We start from the raw sequence: 23,844 nt of genomic DNA on the forward strand, positions 1-23,844 counted from the left end.
GTGACTTCTAAATAGTCCACAACATCATAAGATGATCCATAGAAACATCACTAAAATTCAACCCATATTAAATAGTTATCAATTTAATAATTCATTATATAGTTTAATATATGTTATTTTCTAAATAAATCATGGTTGATAATAATTTTGTTAACAATAACAAAAAATCTTATATAACAGAATATGCTTGTGTGTTTTTTTGTTAGCAAAAACAAAGTTGATCATATTTCTATTCGATTTGAAAAAAATACACATAGTAGATACTTATAGCATTCACAAGGAATTGAGGTCATTATATTCTCGTTACAAATTTCTATCTCAATATTTAAAATTCCAACAAAAAAATTAAGAAGCCCATAACCCTTTATAAAATTGATTGTAAACATCTAGTATTTTAAATATTTATAATTAAATTATACCATGATAAAAGTTTAATTACTTCCAATAAGGAAATGATGTACTTTATCGTCACCTAGAATAGGGTACTCTCACAAAGGCCTATGTAGATATGACATTCTATTCACTCAAGGTTGATTATTGCAAAAAATATTTGGAGTTCTACTCTTCACCTAGCCATAGACCTTATTGCTCAAGCACAAGATTTAAGAGTGCTTATATGGTAGTAGTAAATATGAGATGGATTGTCAAGCATATGTTGGCAACGGTGTTGCTGGACTACCACAGTGGAAACAATGATCTAATGGATAAAATCGATGCCTGCTTCCAAAGAAAATTTCAATGTTGAGGAGCAACTTGGGAGGGGTAGTTGAAGGTTCCCTAAGCTAGGTCAAGTGCTTGCAATGGATTAAAGATCAACTTCTACTGCAAAGTCTCATGAGGAAGATGATTATGCAATAAATGCACATGAAAAATTGGAAGTCAAAGTCTAGGACTCATTACAAAGAAGAGGTTCAAATAATCACCACTAAGTTTTGAATGGGATCTAAAATTTGACTTTCTCAAAATTGAATGAAGTTGGAACCACTCTGAAACAACTCAAAACAATTAATGTTAATATTAAAAATTTAAGTAAAGTTTGAAATTATCCTTATCTTTCCTTTTTGAAAAGGAAAGATAAGGAGAATGTCAAATTTTACTTTAACTTTAAAACTTAAGTATTACCATTAATTACTAGGGTTAGGTTTTGTAGGGCCCTAGGGTTAAGATATTTTTTTCCTTTTAACTATTTTTTATTAAAAAAATAATATTTGGTGGTCATTAGCTATGTTGCACTACATTCTTTAGAATTGGTCAGTTTAGTAGAGAACTAGTCACTTTGGTGTTTTAAGGTCAGTACAATACAAGACCGACCTTAGGCAATCTGAACCACCAAATTAGACTAGTACAACTCTAAAACCATTGGGACCAGCCAATTCCACTAGTTCTAGGCTACTTCCAATAAGAGTGTGACATTCTCATCTTCCTCTCAAGTCGTTTTGTTGGATCCTTTCAGGAATGGTGATTTGGATAGTGCCATAAATTGTCGGACTGTTGTGAGCACCTAAGATCATAAATAGCTAAGCCTTGACAAACATAATTTTGCAAGGAAGTAGTACAGACATCCGAAAACATATTTAGTGAGGAAGTACATGCAAGGAACTATTACAGACCTCCTAAGATAGTTAGTGAGGACGTGCATGACCAAAAAGCATCAGAAAAAAATATTCACCCTCAAAAACCCTGCCCAAAACATTGAAGTGTGGTGCAAAACAAATTATTTGTAAGCTATTAATGATACCAAAAATCATTCCCTCTCCAATTTCGTAAGAAGCTCCTACTCAAGTTACCTCCTCCACTATGGTTATAGTAAGTTCTTACAACTGTGTGAGCTAGAAGAAATTAAAACTTCCTTGGAATATCCACCAATGTTAGGGAACTTGACTTCTCTACATGCCCTAACTATTTTGGGTTGATTGATCAGTTAACTAGAGGATCACTGAGTTTGACTAAAGTCCCACTGCTTAAATGACCTTCCACTAGTTCCCCCAAAAGTTAGAACTAGTTTAACTAACAACAACTTGAGATAATTGACCTTTATTGCTACAAATTAGCAATCACATATGGAAAACTGAACTTTAACTCCTCCAGCTTGAATTTACTAAGTAAACTAGGTGACACAAGCCATGTCATACAAGTTAACATCATCGAAGTTGTCTGCTGATGTGGAAATCTAAATGTTTTCAATTTAATAAAGGAAAAATCAAACTGAGAATTTCTTGCTACATTTTTCAACACATATTTCACTAGAATGTATTACTTTCACTATGAACTTGGCATAATTTACATGTTAAGTTCATAAGTGATCCGGATTTAAACATGAACGCAAAAAATTATAGAGATAACCATAAACACGGAGATGCCGAAAATAATACTTCATTTCATTAATGTAAAATGCTCAAATATGCTTACAAACAGAAATGGAAATAAACCAACTAGGGCAATGGTAGCTTATCTCTGAGAAGAGATGTGGCAGTTACATGCCTCTGAACTGCCTTACATTGAGGCTAAAGGGACTTTTTATTATTGAAAAATAAGAGGAAACCCTAAACAACCAAAACCCTAACCCAAGGAGATGTAACACCAAGAGTTTATGGGCCCCGTTGGGGTGAGTTAGACAACCAACCTCCCAAGGTCATGACTTGGTCATATTATCTCTATTTGATGTGAATGATAACCCATTGGAAATATCTCTCTAAGGACTGGGAAAAAAAATACAATATTAGGCAAAAAATCGCTAGCGATAGATTTCCAAAAAAACGTTTTTTAGGGCCTCAAAATAGCTCTGGAAGTTTAGGACCTAAAAAACTGCTAAAAATAGTAAACTATGCTACAATTAAGGAAACTGAAAAGCTGAAAGAAGCAATGGTGGGGGTCCAAGTGGAACTGGTGGGTGGCCACCAATATCCACCTGGATCATTCCTCCCCCCTTAGGAAGCAATGATCCCCATTGCATTGAGTTCCTCCATGAGATGAGGAAACTTCTACTGAACTTGGTCCTTGGTGAGCCACTTGCCCTGATGAAGGAGTTGGCCTACTTTGAAAACTCGATACAGTTGGATATTCTTCTGGAGAGTGTGCTTGATCTGTGTGTCCATGATCTGATCAGTTGTATCTTGTTCCATGTAATCTAGATTCAACTCTGTGGGTGTGAATTGTTCCGCATTGTTGGATGTGTTTATTAATGGTGGAAAGTATGGCTGAAGGCAGTCAACATTGAACACTGGGTGCAGGCCAAGGAATGGGGTAATGCTGAGCTCAAATGCATTGTCTCCCACAACCTTGGTAATGGTGTAAGTACCATATCAGAGTGCTCTGAGTTTCTGATAGGCTCCAGTAAGGTGTTCCTTTTACAAATGAAACCAGACTTTGTCGCCCACTTGAAACTTGTGTGGCACCTAGTGTTGATCATGTTGCTACTTGTACTTGGCATTTGATTTTCCAGAATGTCATGGACCTACTAGCAAATATGTTGGATGTGCTCAATGAAGCTATTTGCCTTATCTATTTTAGACTAGACATGAGCTGAATCGGCATGAGTAGCTCCAAATGGAATGGCCACATCAATGGGACATAGTGGCTGGAATCCCAAGCCCACCTAAAAAGGGTTGTGGCCAGTCAAGCTGTGGAGAGCCCGGCTGTAGCTGTGCTAAACATAGGGGAGGCTATCATCCCATGAGCGTGGATGCTTTGAGTTGTACATGCGCAGAATGTGTACGATCATCCTGTTGACAACCTCTGTTTGGCCATCAGTTTGAGGATGGAAGGTTGTGGACTTAGTGAGTTTGGTGTCCAGCATCGACCAAAGACTAGACCAAAATGCACTGAGGAACCTGCTATCCCGATTTGAGATGATAGACTGTGCGATCCTAAAGTGTACCCGCATTCGTTCAAAGAGGAGTTTAGTAGTGGCTTCTACTATGATATTATTCTTGCAGGCCGCCATAATGGCCATCTTCGAGAACCTGTCGACGACCACAAAAACAAAGTCGTTTCCATGCTTAGTGGAAGGAAGAACTGACATGTAATCCATGGAGATCGATTCCCAAGGTCGACTAGGGGTAGGAAATGGGGTATAGAGGCCTTGATTCTTGATGTTCGGTTTGGTAATGGTGTTGGCAGTGCATGATCTGATGTACTTCCCAACATCCTGTCGAAGTTTCGGCCAATAGAAATACTTCTGCAGTACTACCACTATTTTCTCCACCCCGAAATGCCTAGCAACCCGACTCTAGTGTGCTTCCAAAATCATCTTGGCAGGCTCGCCTGAAGGAACACAAAGCTGGCCCAGGTGGCATAACAGGGCATCCTGGAGGTGAAAATCTGGAATATGCTAATCCTCCAAGAGTGTATTTTTGTGTTGTGTTATATTCTTTCCATGACTAGCGTATGTAGTTAACTAGGGGGTTAGAAGGGGGGCGAAGCCCCCCCCCTTCGTTGTGCCGATTGCGTAGCAGGGGGAGTCACAGGAGTTTGAGGGGTGCAGGTAACCCCACTCTATGGGTTCTAGGGCAGTGCACCAGGAAATTTTGGTTTTGGACCCTATATTAGGTTCAGCGGACCTACCTATGGTTTTGTGCATGTTTTTCACACATGGTTTTGGACGCTCTGGTTTTCAGTCCATGGTTTTGGATGCGATGGTTTTCGATCCATGGTATTGGATGCTTCAGCCTGTATAAATATGTATTGTAACATTGAAAGGAAATATGAAAAATCAAGCTGGTAGTCCCGGTTTTGGGATCCAGGGGAAATCTTTGTGTATATGTGTTTTATGTGTTATGCTCTCACATTGTTTATTTTCCATGTTTTAGAATTTGTATGCAGGTAATTTATGTACGGGGTTAAAACCTACATTTGGTATCGGAGCTGTTTTGGCTTCAAGGGGATGCCTTTGTTGCTGAGGGGTTTCACTTGGGCCTATGGTAGACCCTATTCAGTGGGAGATCTGCGAGATAGATTCTAGTGGTGAAAGAAGCTGGCGAGCATTGAAAAGATAGATATTGAGAAATTTAATGGTCAGAGTTTTGAGTTATGGAAACTCAAGATGGTGGATGTGTTGGTGGATAAAGATCATTGGATCGCGATAGATCCAGGTACTAAACCAACAAGAGTGTCTGATGAAGAATGGAGGAAGTTGGATCAAAAGGAAAAGAGCACAATACGATTGTGTGTCTCAGATTCAGTATTGCTGAATGTATTAGGGGAAGCTACGACGAAGGCTTTGTGGGACAAGTTAGGGACTTTGTACCAATCTAAGTCTCTAGTGAATAAACTGTTCCTGCAGAAAAAGCTATAAAACCTGAGGATGAAAGATGGAGACTCAATGACAAAGCATTTGAATGCGTTTAATATTGTGGTAAGTCAGTTATCGTCTATTTATACAAAAATTTCAGATGGAGATAAGTGCGTTAGTTTGTTCTGTTCTCTACCAGATTCATGGGATAGTCTAGTTATTGCGATAGGTAGCAATGCAACTACCTTGTAGTTTGATGAAATAGTCTCATCCTTGTTGATGGAGGAGATGAGACGGAAAAATATGGAGAGACAAAATGGTGATGCCTTGTTTGTATAAGGATGGTCCTAGAACAGAAACAAAAATAAGTCATCGATGGGACATATAAATCCAGAGGGAGATCTAAATCTCCAGGAAAACCTGTAAAGGTGGTGTGCTGGAAATGTGGAAAGGAAGGGCACTACAAAAGGGACTGTAAATCTAAAGCTCATGATAAAGGAAAGGGATCTGATGATGCTACTTCTGCAGAGGTGAAAACCAACTCAGATGAAGGTGGGGATGTGTGCTTGGATTCTTCAAGTACATATGTAGATCATGAGGCATGGTTGATTGACTCAGGTGCATCCTTTCACTTCACTCCCCATAGAGAGTGGTTCTGCGAGTATGAGAAATATGATGGTGGTGATGTATTCTTGGGGGATGACAGGAAGGCTAGAATCATTGGTCGCGGAAAAGTAAAGTTGAAGTTGCAAGGTGCAAGGGTTAGAACACTTCCAGGTGTTCTTCATGTTCCTGCATTAGCCAGAAATATGATTTTTGTAAGCAAGCTGGATGATGCAGGTGTAAAAATAGTGTTCAACAAGGATACTTGTAAGATGGTTTGAGGAACGCTGGTATTGATGCGAGGAGTTCGGATTGGAACTCTGTACAAGCTGCAAGGTAGTACTGTTGTTGATGGGTGCAATAGCTCTGTGGTTCCTGAAAGTGGAGTAGAAAATCTAGTGGTCTGTGGAGAGAAGACCATGCTGTGGCATCAAAGGCTTGGACATATTGGAGATAATGGCCTTCAAATACTTCATGGTAAAGGTATGGTAGAAGGTATGAGTAATAGCTCTTTAGATTTTGATTTCTGTGAAAATTGTGTAAATGGGAAGCAGAATTGGGTGAGTTTCCACTCTGGTGGTAAGAGGGTGAAACAGATATTAGAACTTGTGAACAGTAATGTGTTTGAACCTATGAAGGTTCCATCACTGGGTAGGTTTGTGTACTATGTATCATTTATATATGACTTCTCAAGGAATATATGGATATATTTCCTTAAGAAGAAATCTGAAGTCTTTGACAGGTTTAAAGAATTTAAGGCTCTGGTGGAAAACCAGACAGAGAAGAAGATAAAGGTGTTGAGGACAGATAACAATGGAGAGTTTTGCAGTAAGGACTTGTTGTGCTATGCAATAACCCCCCCATTTCAATTTTTAAATCTTCCTCTTATAATTCCAAATAAGAAATGGCTCCCCTTTAGAATACAAATAAAAGCAATAAAACTTTTGAGTAAAATAAATTTTCCATAAAAGTCATATTAAAAAATTTCTTTAGGAGTATTCTATGACCTCTCTATGCAAATCGCAATTCTTTAGAACCCGTGAACATCCATTTCGAAAGGTGCAATGCGATTAGATTCGTAATAAAACCCTCATCACAAAGTTTTATCAAAGTAAGCCATTTATAAATACGATGTGATAAAACTATCATGTCGCACACATCATATATCCCAAGGGATGACTTATAACATTTCATTGAAATCTTGTGATGCGATAAGGCTATCGCAATCACATATCGCTGATTCATAGGGAAGCACCCAAAAAAAGCCATTGAAATCTTCTGAAGTGATTTAATTATCACATATCGCGCTCTCGATAAAAGTGAAGTAATAAATACTATGAATACATGTGGTATAGGAATAAATCGATTATAAAGAAATAGTGTGATTTTCCAAGTTTGAAACCCACCATATCCACATGCCAGCTCAGCACTCATTACAACCGCGACTATACAAAAAAACCTTTTGAGCGTATCGCAAATTGCAGAGTCATGGCACCTATTCTAAAAAGGACCGTTACAAAACTTGTGATGCGAAATATGGCTTCAACATTAAAGTTTCATGTTGGAAGCTACAGTAAAACATTAAGTAGCAGTTATGGTTAAGTCCTTTAAGGATTTCATCCGTGGTAGCTATGTACAATATAAGATCTTTTGCTTATAATGCATGTAATTTCTTTTGTTCTTTAATTTGTGTATTATCTCCTCTCAAGTTTTTTGACTCTTACACTCTTCTTTCTCATTTTGTAGAGCTGATCCAAAATCACATTGTTGGGAATATGTCTAAGAAATCACGAAAGGAAAAGGCCACCATTACAATGGAAGGACTAGCAAAATTGGTGTTAATTGCAAATACTACCTATCATGGCCTTGGTAAAATCTCATGGGAAGGCATATATTCTTTACTTGAAGCAGAACATCCAATGGAGATAGAAGAGGAAGAAAAAACTGATGGAACTGATCGAACAGAAAGCACACTCAATGATTTGGCCAACTCCTTCCTCCATAGAATAGCATCCCGAGCAAAAGTTTTACCATATAATGATCTAGTGAGATGGGTAATCGAAAATATTAATATCACAGACAGAGATTTCTTCACAGCCGATGGGAGGATGTTTGAGACATTCAAACCTGAAGATTTCAAGAGAATGTATTACTTGCCGGATCCCTAGCGACACTACAACAAATCATTCCTGGAAGCCTTCGCTAAAGAGAATGACATAGAGTCAGACCCTCCGAAATAGTGGAGGCATTTTCCTAACAAGCATAAACATGAATCCTCTGGTATGTACTCTATGGACTCCTTAGCATCTCCATATTGTTATGCGGTTGCTATGGTATGTGGGCTCTTTGGAAGCCCCAATTCTGTTAGATTTTCTATAGAAATGGTTCCATTAATAGAAGCAGCAATCAACTTATTTATTATGGATTGGGAAACCATTCTATCAGATAAAATGGCCAATAAAATACTAGATTATAGAAGGAACATATTTGTCTCCATCAAAATTGTGCCCCCATTTTATATGAGCGCCTACATAATGGACACAACCTGTTTTAATTCCGACTTTCCCATCCTAGGCTAGAAATGGACTGTTCAAGATCTAACCTCCATTCATATTTATCATAAATATTTATGGAAGTCTGACTACAAGAATCATTTATACAAGATTTTCCATGGTTTCATTTTACCTTTCCATCAAGCCATCTTTGATAAACCTGCTCCTTAGCTATCTGACGAGGCTAGCATTAACTTAAATTCAATTGGTAGTTGGGTCGGGGAGGAGAAGTTCACTTATATTAGGGTTTTTGGTAATATTACAGACCCTCATGTCCTTCCACTCTACATTCTTGATAAGTTATTAGCTAGGGAAATAGCTTACCAAATAGTGGAAAAAGGGATGTCTAGAAACCTTAAGGATTCTAAGAAACAAGTATGGCCTCCATTTCCCCTCTGCCATGGCACTTACACATTGCATGATTTTAAACATGCTGAGAAAGAAGCAGAGAAAACAAAGGATCTGGGTCTAATGGTTATTCCTAAAAGACAATATCATCCAAACAAGGTCGCTTTGAATTTCACTAGTCACGTGAAAATTAGTAAATTTATACATGAGAAGGATGATTTTGATGACTTATTCGCTTCAGGGAAGTTGTTCTCACAAGTAAGTCATCTGGCAAGAATCAAATTGGGAGTCGAGAAGACGGACAATTTCATGGAATACAGGACACAGAGATTACTGAGAGTACCTCTCGATGTATTAAGTACTACCCCTATTGTTCAGCAAGCAGAGCACAGCGAGGAGCAAACTATTGAAGAGATTTCTAGGGAAGGGGAATAGGTGGAAAGACCAATGAACCCCTTAGCACAGATGTTCATATTGACCCCATCTTGATAAAAGAATGGGAGCAATTTGATCAGCAGATCAAAAGCCAGACCAACCCCCAAAACGTTACCACATCAGCATTGCCTGCGACATAACAACCCACCGTTCCTGATAGTGCGATTGAAGTAACACCCAGTAAATACCTAGCTCAGAAAGAGATTGAAATAATCCCTGAAAATCCTTGAGGGGAAATTGCATTGAATATTGAGGAAATACCACCCTTGGATGTATTTTACAACCCAAAACATAGGGTTGTAGTCAAGAGGTAGAGGAAGAAGAGGAAAATAGACCAAGCGTCATCCACGGCTCCTCAAGATGAATTTATGAATGTTTTGTGGAAGGATTCAGTTGCCAATCCTTCTGAGGATTTGACTAAGTTATCCCAATTTACAGGGGAATACACAGCTTCTACAATTGATAAGGCAGCTGAGGTTAACCAATTGTTCAAAGAAAAGGATCAAAGGATTAATTAGCTTGAAGGACAAACAAAAGTAGAACAACAGAAAATTAATCGGCTTGAAGAACAGTTGGCAAAAGAAGAACAAAAGAATGAGCAGCTTGAGGAACAATTAAATCTAGAGAAGTAGAATATCAACCAGCATGCCATCCAAAAACAACAATAGTTTTCTCAAGAGCTCGAACAGCTTCAATTGACACATCAACAAGAAATCAAGACTAAAGAGGAGAAAATCACATAGCTACAACTCTGTATAGAACAGTTCACAGATTATCCCAAGGTTGAGGAATTTAAGAAGGAAGCCCAAGAAGCAAATAAAGCACTATCTTAACAGCTCAATCTGCTTTGCCATAAAATATCCCTTATCGACCCATTATGCATCATAACTACATCACTGATTGATCAAGCAGTTAATACCAGATTATAATTTGAGGATGTAGATGAGATGGTCACAAACTACCTCTCCTGACAAAGCACAATAGAAGGAATAGCCGCTAACCTACCGAAAATTTAAGAGTCACATAAACAAATATTGTTTTTGGAGTGGGAAACACAGCTAATAAAGGTAGAAAGGGCTACCTGCAGGGCTAGGTCTATAATTAATATTGTGATTGAGATGATAAATGATGGTTTATATGGAGCCAATTTAATTTTTTATTGTTCCCCAGGTAATCTTCCAAAGGCGAAAGTGTTAGAAGATCAATGGAAGCAAGATTCAGCCACCAAAGATGAACAACTCAACAGAATACAAAGCCTCAATTGGGATGCATACTAGTCCCTTTTGGTCAAGCCGCAGAGCTGACAGATGACCATCAAATGCCTTGATGATGTTGTTGATGGCATGATCCCCAAGCTTTCAGATGCCACTTACACGGGACAACTACACTCCAGGATGAGTCATCCCTCGAAAATTCAAAGTATGCTTTCAATTTGTCAGTTGCAAATACAAGAGAAGAAATAGATACAATGAACCTTTTTAGATGCAATCACATTACTATTTTTGCAATTTAAATCCCAGATTTTAATGTTGGCGGTTCCAACAACTCTAAGTGATTTTTGTAGACAGTTTGTTTTAATTCTATTACATAAACCCTTTCATGTTATTGGAGAAGGGGTCCTCGATTTGTACAAAAACTAGACTTGAGAAGTTGCACTTCTACACTTCTTAATTTATTTTTTATAAGAAGTGGATGAAGGTTTAAGATTTTCGTGAAAGAACTTTTTCAAGTCCTACATTTTTGTATCAACTAGAAGTTTATGGAATAAAAAGGTGGAATCAGAATGTTACTTACATATCAAGACTCAAATGCATGCGTTATTTCTATCACTGTTCCTTTTGTCTTGTTCTTTATGTAATCAACATTTCATTTAATTTTCTATTGTTGATGTATTAACATGCTTCAAGCAATTCTATATTGAGTCACTTCTAAATGATTTAGAATTGTTATATTAGAGATATATGTCAGCAATAAATACCAGTATGTCATGCTATATGTTTTTATAATTAATTTGTTTAATTTCTTAAACAAAGTAGTCATTGTTTAAATGTATCTTCCCATGGATAAGTAAACCATCTATATGATTATTTGTCTGCTAGGAATGATCAAAAATCGCATTGTTATAAGATTACCCAGGTTATATAGATACATGTGTATATTTTTAGAGCTATAGATTAAATCACCTATCATCTTTATTATACATTTAAAACACTCATTCATCAAACCATACATTATTGGGAAACCGGTCCCAGAACATCCAATCGGAGCCTCCACTCCAAATGGAAAAGGAGTTGTACTAAGGTCCGGACTGGGTGGTTATCCCTAATGTTGATGCTATGATTTTAGAGGCATCAACATTTTTGGCACTAGAAGGAGGGAAAAACTGTGAATGGTGAGTAAATCTAAATCCACAGGCCATTCTAAGAGTAAAACTCCCTCACCATCTCCTCCAACTTCTCCTTCGCATTCTAAATCTTCCATTCCTAAGCAAGAAGTTGAAAAGAATAATACAACACCCACTACTGAAATCCTAAACACACTAGATAATTCTTCTCTTGAACCCTCTGAAGTACAGTCTTTGATTCATAAACTCCAAGGGTTTTCAATATCCCAAGAAGAATTTAAGTCATCCCAAGGTAGTGTGATTTCACAATATATCCCATCACAACTAATTACTAGGGAAAAGAGTGAAAAACTTGGTATCCCACCAGTTGAATTCCCCATACCATGTTGAAAAAGGGCTAGGAGGACACCATCAGAATCTAACAGTGAGACTTTGTCCTCATCATCATCTATTCCATCCATACCATTGTAAGGTCATCCATCCATTTCCCAACTTTAGATCATAGTCCAAACAGGAACAGAAACTTCAACATCCTGTACCCAAGCACTTTCAACTGCTTCTTCACCCTCTTCTACTGTTAGCTTAATGATGGCACATAATAAACCTCAACCAAGGCCATGGACCAACCCAGGCACTGTCAAAATGCCTGCACCTTTGAGCCAATCACCAGCACATCTTGAGAAATGGTTACCAACATTTAATCCTGACATTGCCCCATTAGCATAAGAACATATAAACAATTTCATGCTATCAATCAACTTGAATGGAGTAACGGAAGAAGATGTTGTAGTTAGACTATTTCCATACACTCTACAAGGAGCAGCAGGATTGTGGTACTTTTCATTACCACTAGGGTCTATAAATAGCTGGGATGCTTTCTAGGAGCAATTTATAATTATGTTTGGAGACAATAGGTCTACAACAACTTTGATTAATGATCTCTCCAATCTGAAATCTGAATCAAAGGAACCCATCAAAGACTTCAACTCACGCTTCAATAAGTTGTTGAATAAAATTCCTGTGACATCCAAGCCTAGTGAAGATGTCCAGAATGAATGGTATATTTCTGCCTTGCCTTCAAACATAGACATTTTTGTTGATAGGACTGCTAAACCAACATTAGCAGAAAATATGAAGGAAGCAATCGCTTTTGAAAAACATATCCTTGCTTTGGAAAAGAAAAATGCTCTAGAAGAAAGGAAATCCAAAAAAAATACCTTTAGAGATGATTCAAAGAAGAAAGCAGTCAAGGATTCATATGACATGGAAGGTTTACAAAATTTTCTTAAAACTGTCTAATAAAATGGTTGAAATAAAGAAGCAGGTAGCTGAAACTTCTACAAAAAGACCATTTAGGAACTTTAAAAGAAATCAGCCAACTGATCCCAAACCACCTAATGCTATATCTAATGTAGAATCTGATCTGGATGATGATGAAGATGAAGATAATGTTTTATCAGCTGAAGAAATGGATGAATATGAAACAGTTGAATGTCATGGAATGTGGGACTTTATCTTACCCAACTCTGATAATGAAAGTGAACAAGAAGCTCTCCCAGTAAATACCAGAAGCAAAAGTATAGCAAAGCCTAATCAAGCAAATTCTAAGAAGAAAAACTCAACTCCTGTTACTAAAGACAAAGCTCCTACAAAGAAAACTCCAATTGTGTCTCCCCACAATAAACCATCATCCTCCAATCCCCCCCATCTTCTAAAATGCTAGTAGTTTCAGACTCCATGGATTATAACATTGTGGAAGACATGAAGAAGACTCGAGCAAATATTTATTTACATGAACTTAGCAAGCTCAAGCATCAACAAAAGTTGTTTCTTATAGAATTAAATGTAGTACCTTCTTCTCCTCTTCCAACTGGTGTATTATCCAAGGCTGCTAAAGGATCAAGTAAGCCACCATCTGATAAGGTAGATGCTATTGACACTGTTTTAATTGGGGATAGGTCAAATTCTCATACTCCTCCTTTTCTCTTGACTTATGAGATCTATAATAGAAATTTGCACAACTGTTTGATAGATTTAGGGGCTTCATCAAATATAATGCTAGCCTCGATTTGCTCTAAGTTAAATATTGAGCCCCAAAAGTCTGCAATTCATATTGTTCAATTGGATCGAACTAAAGTACAAGTATTAGGAGAAATAAATTCAGTTACTATCAGATTATCAACTGATCCTAGGGTTGTCCAAAGAATTGATATATTAATTGCTCACATCCCTGAGTTTTATGGTTTGATCCTTAGCAGAGGCTGGTCTAAAAAACTTCACGGTTATATCTTTACTGATTGGTCTCACATGTGGCTTCCCTATAATGGAAAACCAAATCAAATCAGAATAGATTACAAAAAACATTTGACTCATACAGTAATTGAGTTTGAACAAGAAAATCAACCTGTAGCCTTCAATAATAACATTCTTGGAAACTATTCGGCTGAATCATTTTTGGGGAATTTTAATGCTCAACAATCCCCTTTTCCTGTTAATAGTGTCATGTAACAGATCAAAAAATTCTCCCATACTAATACCTCAGAGTGTGTTAATGTTGCAGATGAACTTGTAAATAAGCCTGTAAATAAGCCTTTATTTTGGTCTTTGTATTTTGATGGATCAAAATCTAATGATGGTGCAGGAGCAGGATGTATTTTAGTTAGTCCAGAAGGAGAAAAAATGATGTTATCATGTAGGCTAGAATTTGAGTGTACCAATAACACTGTAGAATATGAAGCATTGATTCAAGGGCTCTATAAAGAAATAGGCCTAAATATCCAATATTTGAATGTATTTGGTGATTCGGAAATTGTCATTAAACAAGTGAGAAATACAATCCATTGTCTTTCAGGACATCTCAAACATTATCAATCACTTGTTCAAGATCTCATAACTCATTTTCTGGCATTTGACATTTCTCCTATTCCTAGATCACAGAATGCAGAAGTCGATATTTTGGCTAATGTTGCTTCTAAACTCCTTCCATCCGAGGATTATAGTCTAGATAGATTTTCTATTGAATTGATTTTTCGGCCATCTGTCCCAGATAATGTCACCAATTGTCGTGTGTTTAATCATAATGAGGATATCTTAAATTTCTTGACTTCTGAAGGATCTTATGATGATCAGATTATCGATGAAAATGATCATGATCTTCAATTAAAGCAAAGACTTAATGAAAGTCCTATTCTTAAATCTGTGGTAAAGCTAGAAGATCTTTATGATATTAAAGATAGATTCAAAAAGGTCACTAATCCAAAACTTCAAAGTTCTACTTTAAGGTTTGGATTAGTAAATCTCGGCACTGAGACCAGGCCAGAGAATGTCAATATAGGACTTGGACTTTCATCAGATTGAATATTTGCTTTCTTCAGATAATTAAGGAAATATAAAAATGTTTTCGCTTGGAATTACGAAGATCTGAAAACTTATTGGTGAGCTCCATTATTGTAGCAATAATGCTACAACTCCTGGGGCTTCCTGTCTCTCATTTTATCAACCCGGTAGTTCGTACAAACTTGGAAGCGACGGTGCTATATGCACAAGTACTAGCTCTTGCCGCAGCTGTCACTTGGTCAGCTGGCACAAGTCCGCTAGGGCTCAAGCCAACTTCTATAGGCTCTCAGAAGAAGCTTGCTAATTGATGGACGAAAGCTATTCTCAAAGGGAAGCTACTCTACTTGACAAAAATGAACTGAAAGCAAATCAAAGCATGTAAACCTAGGAAACCCTAATTTAACTAGTCCAACCTCTATAATGCAAAGAATGGGAATGAAACTTCTACCAATGCTGTTGTTACCTCTAATGAGTGAAAATGCATGGATCTAAGCTGCTTGCATCATAAAAGACATGTTTTTGTATTTTTCCTTTAAGTGTATGGAGTGATTGTGATTGTGTGCTAATTAGGGTTTGGTTGTGCAGATGGGATGGAGAAGGAAGGAAAGCGTGGGACAGGTTGGGGAGGCTAGGAGAGGTCCCTAGGGATCCTTAGCATCCATCCACAGAGGCTCCTCGCATTCAGAAGCTCAGCAACCGAGTGAGTGGCCTCCTACAGGATGTCTGCAGGGGATCCTACAGGATACGCAGAGATTTCTACAAGATGTCTACAAATTGCTACAGGATGGCCTACCGAGAGTGTTTGAAGTGATGGAGGAGTAATGGAATGGTAGGGGGAGATGTGTAAGGTAGGAATAAGGCTGGTGATGGCTTTAGAAGTGAAGGAATAGGATGGGGAGTGAGTGTAGGGAGTGGGTTGGAAGATAGAGGGCTATGTCAACGAAAAGGCTAGAGGATGAAGTTACGTGAGGAGTGGAAGACTTTGGGAGTGGAACAGAGGTCAGAGATGTGGTTGCATGCGTGATCAAGATGGAGGAGAAGGTAATGGAACGGGAGATAGTAGTGTAAATGAAACAAATGCTTATTATTGTCACCAAACCGAAGATGCATTAACCTAAACTACCTGTGCTTGTAAATTCAATGAACAGCAATCCAAAATGCGAATGAGAATGTGCATGAAGTTGTGGTAAAGGAGTGTGGTGCAGGTGTGAATGACAAGGAAGCATCTAACATAACGTGACTGTGTTGCAGCAATCATCAAGTAAAGAAATGCGTATTTTTGGTGGTTAGTCATGGACTGCACCCCAATCCCAAATGAGATGGCAGTGAGCCTTAACAACCCTTTTTGCTGGAGCTCCAATCGATTATATCTATCCTCTGCTACACTAAGCAAGTGGAAACAATTTCACCATAAGCAACTCCTATCTAACTCATGAAAAAGACCAACTTAACAACCTGTAATTCGAATTGCATGTGCAAATGAAAAGCTCAAAGTGCTGAAATGAAATGGAAACAACACTACAGCAGAGGGGATCTATGGCTCTCAAGTTGGGCCCTAACCTGAGAGCTATAGTCTCCTTAAGAAAACTCAGAACTAGATCAGAATCTGCCTTCTTTATTCATAATCTGATATCATGCCAAATTGGCTTACAAAAAGGAACAAAAACTGAGCTGTGCTCCAAAATTACAATAGCAATACGAGAGTTTCAACAACCTATCCAAGGCTAAGGCCTCTATACTTATACAAAAATGATGATCCAACAAGTGTCCTTGATTTTAGGAGCTCGGCTGTCCAACTAGAGTTTAACTGCTGATCCTGTAGGACAGTCATAACTACTGTTCCTGTAGAACAGTTATAACTGCTGTTCCTGTAGAACAGCTGGCTGCTTCTAAGCTCGGAGGGGAGATGGATTGGAGCTCGGAGTTCTTGGTGGGAATCACGAGGAATGTCCCTAAGACCGTGGACATCCTCTCCTAAAAACCAGCAGTGCCACCTCATTGTCTCCTTGTCTCCTTTTTCGTTGTCTTTTGCTCCCTTTTAATGCCAAAACCTGGAATCATAATGCATTAGTCACGTAGATAGAGTGCCTACCCTTCTTCCTACAAACAACATGAATAAACTAAGAAATGCATGCATAAGCAATAAAAAATGAATGGTTTGAGCAAGTAGAATAGGCCAAAATGAGCCCAAATTGTACCAAAATTGGGGCTCATCATCACCCCCCAGCTGAACCATTTGCTCATCCTTGAGCAACTTAGTCAAGATCCTCATCCTTCATGGATTTCACTGCTCCCCTTACATCCCAAGCTTCTGTGGTGATGTCTTCTTGGTCGATATGAAACCCTGCTGTGTTTTCCATTTTTTCCCATTGTGCTTGGTCATCCTTTCCTGTACTTCCTTCAACCAATCCTAGCAGCAATGGAGGGTTGAGTTTAAGGCCAATCCAGCTGGCCTGAAGTCTTTGCACGGATTTCTTGTAAAGGTCCACTCTTGCTAATGCTTCCCTCATTCTGGTCGGGGTATGGTATTCCCAGATCTTCAAACTATGTGCCAAGTCTTGCCACCTACGTGCACAAGCCTGGGTAGCAGTTTCTCCCAATAATCTGTCCATGTCTTCAAAGTGGGCTATTGCTTGGGCTTGCTGGTCCATAAATCTCAAGGAAGTTGTGGGATCATTGGATAACTGTTGGCGGGCTGAGATGAGGGAAACCGGATCCTCTGGTTCTGCCCGAATGTACAGTGGCTCACTCACTTCTCGGCTCATGACCGATTTTTCTTCAGTGGCTCTCTGATCCTCATGATTCAGCCATGAAGCAAAAGCCATCAACTGCAAATCGCCCAAGGCGATATTGGGATCCCAAGAGACTTCATTGGGCAAAACCAGATTGTGGATGTAGAATTCTGCTAGCTTGGCTTTGTCCTCTGCTGAGCTAGTATTGCATATTTCAGCAAATTGTTGTGGGTTATGGATTTGCTCAATACCTCTTTGTGCTAGTGTGTTTATCTGGAACTGTAGCCACTGATCCTTTAAGTACAACCCATAAGACTTTGTAGGATGTCGGCACTGCAGGGCCTCCATGGCCCAACTGGCCATGCAAGCCAATTGTGTTTCCTTTTGCTGCAGCTGTTCCTTTAAGGCTTGCACTTCAATTCTTATCTGTTGTTCTTCTTCCTGTAGAAGTGTCTTTGGCCCTTCAAGATTGGTGGTCAGCTCCTTCTTGCCTTCTTGTTCATTTGTGATGCCCTTGGAGGATGTTTCTGCCCCTGCCTTGAGTTCTTGTAGTTGCAACCTTAACTTCTGGTTTTCTTCCTGTAGAAGTGCCTGCTGGCAACTAGCCACATGTTTGGCCATGGTGAACTCGCTCCTGACCTCCCTGAGCTGATCTTGTAGAGGGCCTATGTCTGCCACCCCCTTCGATTTAGCGATCTGCATCCATGTGTGAGAACGGACTCTTTCTTTCTCTAGTTCAAAAAATAGAGGTACAGTAAATTTTTGTGGTATGATCTTTCCCGCCTCCAAGAAGGTGTAGTAGGAGTTCAGATTTGGTGAAGGGCTAGGTTCAGGGATATGTTCTCTTTCTTCCTCTCCAGGAGGTGCTAGCTCACCCTTCTTTGGTGACGAGGGTCCTTCCCCTTCTCGTTGTTCGGTTTCCTGTAGCCGAGCCAAAGTATCCTGTAGGACATTTTCGGCTTCCTGTAGCTGGGTTTTTTTCGTCCAACAGATCTAACCTTTCTTGCCATGTGCTCTTCTTTGGACTTCCCTTTTCGTAGGTAACTGTAATCTTTGAGGGTGATTTTTCTTTGGGGGAAGCAGGGGTGTCTTCGATGACAATTGGGCTGCTGGACTGCGTCTGTGGTTTCCCTCTTTTTATCCGAACACTTCTCCGGGCCTTGAAGTAGAGAGGAGGGTCCCTCTTCCTCTTTCCTTTTGGCTTAGGTGGCGTACTGAGGCCAGCTAATACAGTCGCTGCCTCCCTGGCCAGAACATCCACCCTCTGCTCCTTTGATTTTGATTTTGCATGGCTTCCTATAGAAGCCTATTTCTGTGCTTTTGTGCTCCCTGTAGAAGCTGTTTTCGGGCTTCCTGTAGAAGCCTGCTTTTCCTTTCCTGTAGTGACAGGTGTCTTCACTTTCACTCGTTTTGCTGCAAGGGTTTTATCTTTTTGTTTGCTTGTGAGTGCTGGAGAGGTAATTGGGCTGACGTGGCCTGCCCCCACTTTGTCCCTTCTGCTCTTTGACCTTATTTCCCTCGCTGACAGGATGGGGGAGTCAGCTTTTTCTTCAGCATCTTTTTCTTCGTGCTGCTTCTCCTGCATGGTAGTCGGGGTACTTGGGCTAGTTTCCTTCTTTTCCTTGGCCTCTACTTCTCGTTCTTCACCGCTGGAGGAGCCACTAGCTTCGACTAGCATTTTTATGTCCCCATCTCGTGTTAGATTCCTAAATGACTCCCAGGAGAGGGGAACTTTATATGAGTGTAGTGCATCCTCCACAAGCAATTTGATCAGCCCATGGTGTGCGATTTGATCTGGTATACCATCTTTGAGCTTTGCAGCGCACTCAATCAAGGATTGTAACAGGAAATAAGGAATGCTTAATTTCTGTTCTACAGGAAGATTGATCCCGTGTCTTAATTCGGTGAGCAGTCTGAAATGATATGCATACACGATGCTGTAACGACCCTCACAGGTGATATATTTCATGATAACAATGTAAACTATGAAACGGGAACTATAAACTCAAAACGGGAACTCTGGCCAAAAAACCCCAAAAAAACATCAAAAACAGTGCTCAAAACGAAAAGTGTGTATACTGGAACGATGTTTTTATTTTTTAGGCGTCAATTTTGAACATGTTTTAAAATTGGCAGTGACTACAAAATTTACTATGAAATTTTCATGCAAAATATAGCTTCAAAATGAAACTGATGACACTGGAACAATGATTTTTTTTTTAGGGTCAATTTTCAGTATTTAAAAAAAATGCTAATAAAACCAAATTTCTATGTGTCAAACAAAGTTGTTTATGCGGGAAAAAACACACTAATGTTTTTGGTAGAATATCATTTTTCTTTCCTAAGTATAAATTTAACATGTTTTCAACCATAACATGCTAGATACAAAAAAAATTGAAATTTTTTCAACTATAAAATAAAAAAAAACCATGACATTATGAACAAATTACATCACTAAATGCATTCAAAAGTCATTATTTGTATATTGAATAAAACATATTTTATATCTCTAATTTAATATTGCATTGTAGATATTTTAAACAATAAAATTTATCATAACTAAGACATATAATCCAACAACATAAAAATGCCTCATAACTTCTCATTTAACACCATATGGAAAACATTAATTTTATTTGAAGATACGATGCATACATCAGTTATATAAACTGTCTTAAACAACTATTCAAAATCACTCATGTTTTCTGGCACACCATCAGAATTCACATCTTCAGATGAGTGACTGGATGCTGACGAAGATGTTCCATATTCTTCTCTTTCATCAACTAGTGCCCCATCTGAGTCCACATGCATGCCCAACATTTCAGGTCTCAAAATTCTTCTAGATCTACGACTGGTTTCAGGTGACTCCCATGTCAACACTGTTCCTTCTGGTAACAACCTTTTCAGAATCTCTATCGTCTTGAAGCGAAGAGTTCCTCTCTTTGTTAAATTGAAGTCATAAACAAGTATGTCTACATCCTCCAATTTTAATATGTCTGTGCGGCGGCGATTTACATTTGTACCCTTTCTTTTTCTTTTTCCGCCATTTTTTTTGTCAACTACCATCTCTGGCTTATACACACCATTGAATGGGTGTGTATTTGTGGCATACCAATGTACTTCAACACTTGTAACATCCTCATTTTCTGTAAAGACCTTTATAACTTTAGCAACCCAAAATGGATAGCCATTGGGATCTCCATCTGCTAGCACTGCAATCATGCAACCCTCCTTAATATCCTGTACTGAACCCCTATAAAGGTCTTCCATGGCTTCACGTTGTGCACGAGATCTTCTAGAACCAATATACATCTCTCTTTCCTCTGCCTGTGAAGAATTAATAATACCTTGAGATTGTTGTTGTTCAACAATGTTTACTTCCTCATGTTCATTCGACACATTATGTGGCCAAATAAATGGATTTTTCAAAGGTATATCTTCATTTATTGTTGTCGAAATGATATCACTTTGATTATTGAAAAACGACTCCCACCAAACAGAATCAGCAATGTCAAAGTACTCATATGTATATCTAATACATTTTTTAATTTCTTCCAGGCAATCAGAATAATTTATAGCCCTGTTCTGTCTACGTGCATTCTGAACTTCACCAACTGATTGTAATAACAATATTTTTGATGCAAATATTGGATGATCTGGAATGAAATTCAAAAATTTCAATCCTGATGACGGTGCCCATTCTGTAGTAGTTGAATACTTCTTGCCCCATATTAGTGTGTTCCCATCAATTTTTTTGATACGAAATTGATGTTGGAAGCTAATGTCATTAAGTTGTTCAATGCATCTCCCCTCACCATATGATCCCAGAATAAACCTTCGCATGTCAATAGTTTCTTCCAATACATCAAAAGTAGGCTCTGGCATGTATGATTTCTTAATACATTCAATTAGTGATGGCAAGCTACCAACTTCCTTCCTCCTCAATGTGACTGAAAAACGGCTGAACATCTGATCAATATGGTCATGAGTGTGCCCAACAAGAAGGAAACCAACCTTTACCTTCTGAAAAATTCCCAATTCAACAAGCATGTTTAGATATCCAAAAACAACCTGATTTTTGTTTTCACGGCAAGTGTTGTCCAATTGTAGATACAAAACTTCAGGAAGATTACCAGACCAATGAGAAATCACATCATGAATTATAGTTATGGTCAGATTTGCATCATTGTGAATATTTGGAGCTGTGAAGTACACCCTTGGCAACATTTTCCCATTGAAGACCATACAACCGACCAAGTGAAATTGAATAAAGTTTTCCTCCTGTAAATTTTTGGGTGTGCGAACAAAATGTGGTAAAAGTGTTTTATTCTGGTCCATACCATCAATTATCAAACCCAAATATTTATTCGGATTATCATAGCACTTTTTTCGATGCTTGTACAACTTCTTCCTTTCGTTTGTTTATTGTTCGCGATGCTCCTGAAGTTGTTTGACAATTAAATCTACACAACATAAAAGAGATTCATTAAGAAATATGTTTTCATAGTTGATGACTATACAATTTTAAAAGTTAAAGTTATAAACGCTTACCTCTTTCTGAGCCTTCACTTTTGTCCCTTTTTGATTTAAGAGAAGCACATGTACTGCAAATCCCCATCCTTGTCTTCTTAGGAATACGGACATTGTTGAATTCTTTCTTCCATACCTTCACAAAATATTGATATGTAATAAACTGGCCATGTCCCTCAGCACCTTCTGCATATTCTTTGTATAAGTTGTAGATTTCTCGTCTTGAAAAATTATCTAGAATATGTATTGTCTCTCCATTTGGCATACACTCTCCATGCTTTGAAAAGAAATCTTTCATCCATGACATTGCGATATTTGATAATGGACCAAAGTGTTTTTTATGACGTACTTCTGAATAAAATGTGGGATCCTTTTCCAAATTTTCTTGAATTCTCGAGAGACGAAAATTCCCAATCGAATGAAACATTTTGAAACCTTTTCTACAGATAAAAAAAGTCCCAATATGATAATCATAACCTGACAATGTAGATTGCATGCACCCAACTAAATATGAATTTTGCATGCTTTTATTCATTGACAAATATCTCTTCCTGCTTTCTAATGCAAATTTGAAATCCATATGTTTCAAGCAATCTTTTTGGCAACATTCACTTGAAATGAGAGCACTGATAGAACTTCTTCTCGTCAGATATTCTGCTCTACCCCTTGTATAACTAGAACAACTTGCATTGATACAAAAAGGCCTGCTCCTACTCCTTGATACAATGTTTCTTGGCAACATCTCCATCATTTGATCATCATTTGTATAAGGATTTTCATCATCATTAAGAGGAATGTTATCCACACTATGATCATCCTTGCTTTTCAAATATTGACTTGGAGGATATTCTTCATCTTCTGCTTCTTCAGTGCTACTGTCGTAGTCCTTAGAATTCGGACTGAATGGAAAATCTGATTCGATGTTTAATGGATATTCTTCCTCATATGCATTGCCAGTGCTACTCTCATAGTCCATAGAATTAGGACTACGTTGAAAATGTGACTTACTTATTGAAGATGCTACATCCCGTCCTTTGTCACTGCTACCTTTATACTCATTAGAATTAGGACTAAGTGCATCATCCTGTCCTTCATCACTGCTGCTCTCATAGTCCGCAGAATTAGGACTAAGAGGACACAGTGACACTCTATTATTTTGAAATTCATCATCACGCTCTTCATAACTATTGCTCTCATAGTCCGCAGAATTAGGACTAAGTGGACACTGTGGTACTCCAATATTTTGAATTTCATCATCCCACTCTTCATCACTGCTGCTCTCATAGTCCTTAGAATTTGGACTAACTGGACACCGTGACACTCCATGCTTTTGAAAATCAACATCATGCTTTTCATCACTACTGCTCTCATAGTCCTTAGAATTAGGACTAAGTGGACACTTTGACACTCCATACTTTTGAAAATCAACATCATGCTTTTCATCACTGCTGCTCTCATAGTCTTCAGAATTAGGACTAAGTGGACACCGTGACACTCCATTCTTTCGAAATTTGCCATCATGCGGTTCAAAACTGCTGCTCTCATAGTCCTCAGAATTAGGACTAAGTGGACACCGTGACACTCCCTTCTTTTGAACTTCACCATTATGCTTTTCAAAACTGCTGCTCTCATAGTCCTCAGAATTAGGACTAAGTGGACACCGTGACACTCCCTTCTTTTGAACTTCACCATTATGCTCTTCAAAACTGCTACTCTCATAGTCCTCGGAAT

This window comes from Pinus tabuliformis, chromosome Q, assembly GCF_031772625.1.
Source record: "Pinus tabuliformis cultivar Carrire ecotype Pingquan chromosome Q, CPIR1, whole genome shotgun sequence".
Classification (NCBI taxonomy): Eukaryota; Viridiplantae; Streptophyta; class Pinopsida; order Pinales; family Pinaceae; genus Pinus; species Pinus tabuliformis.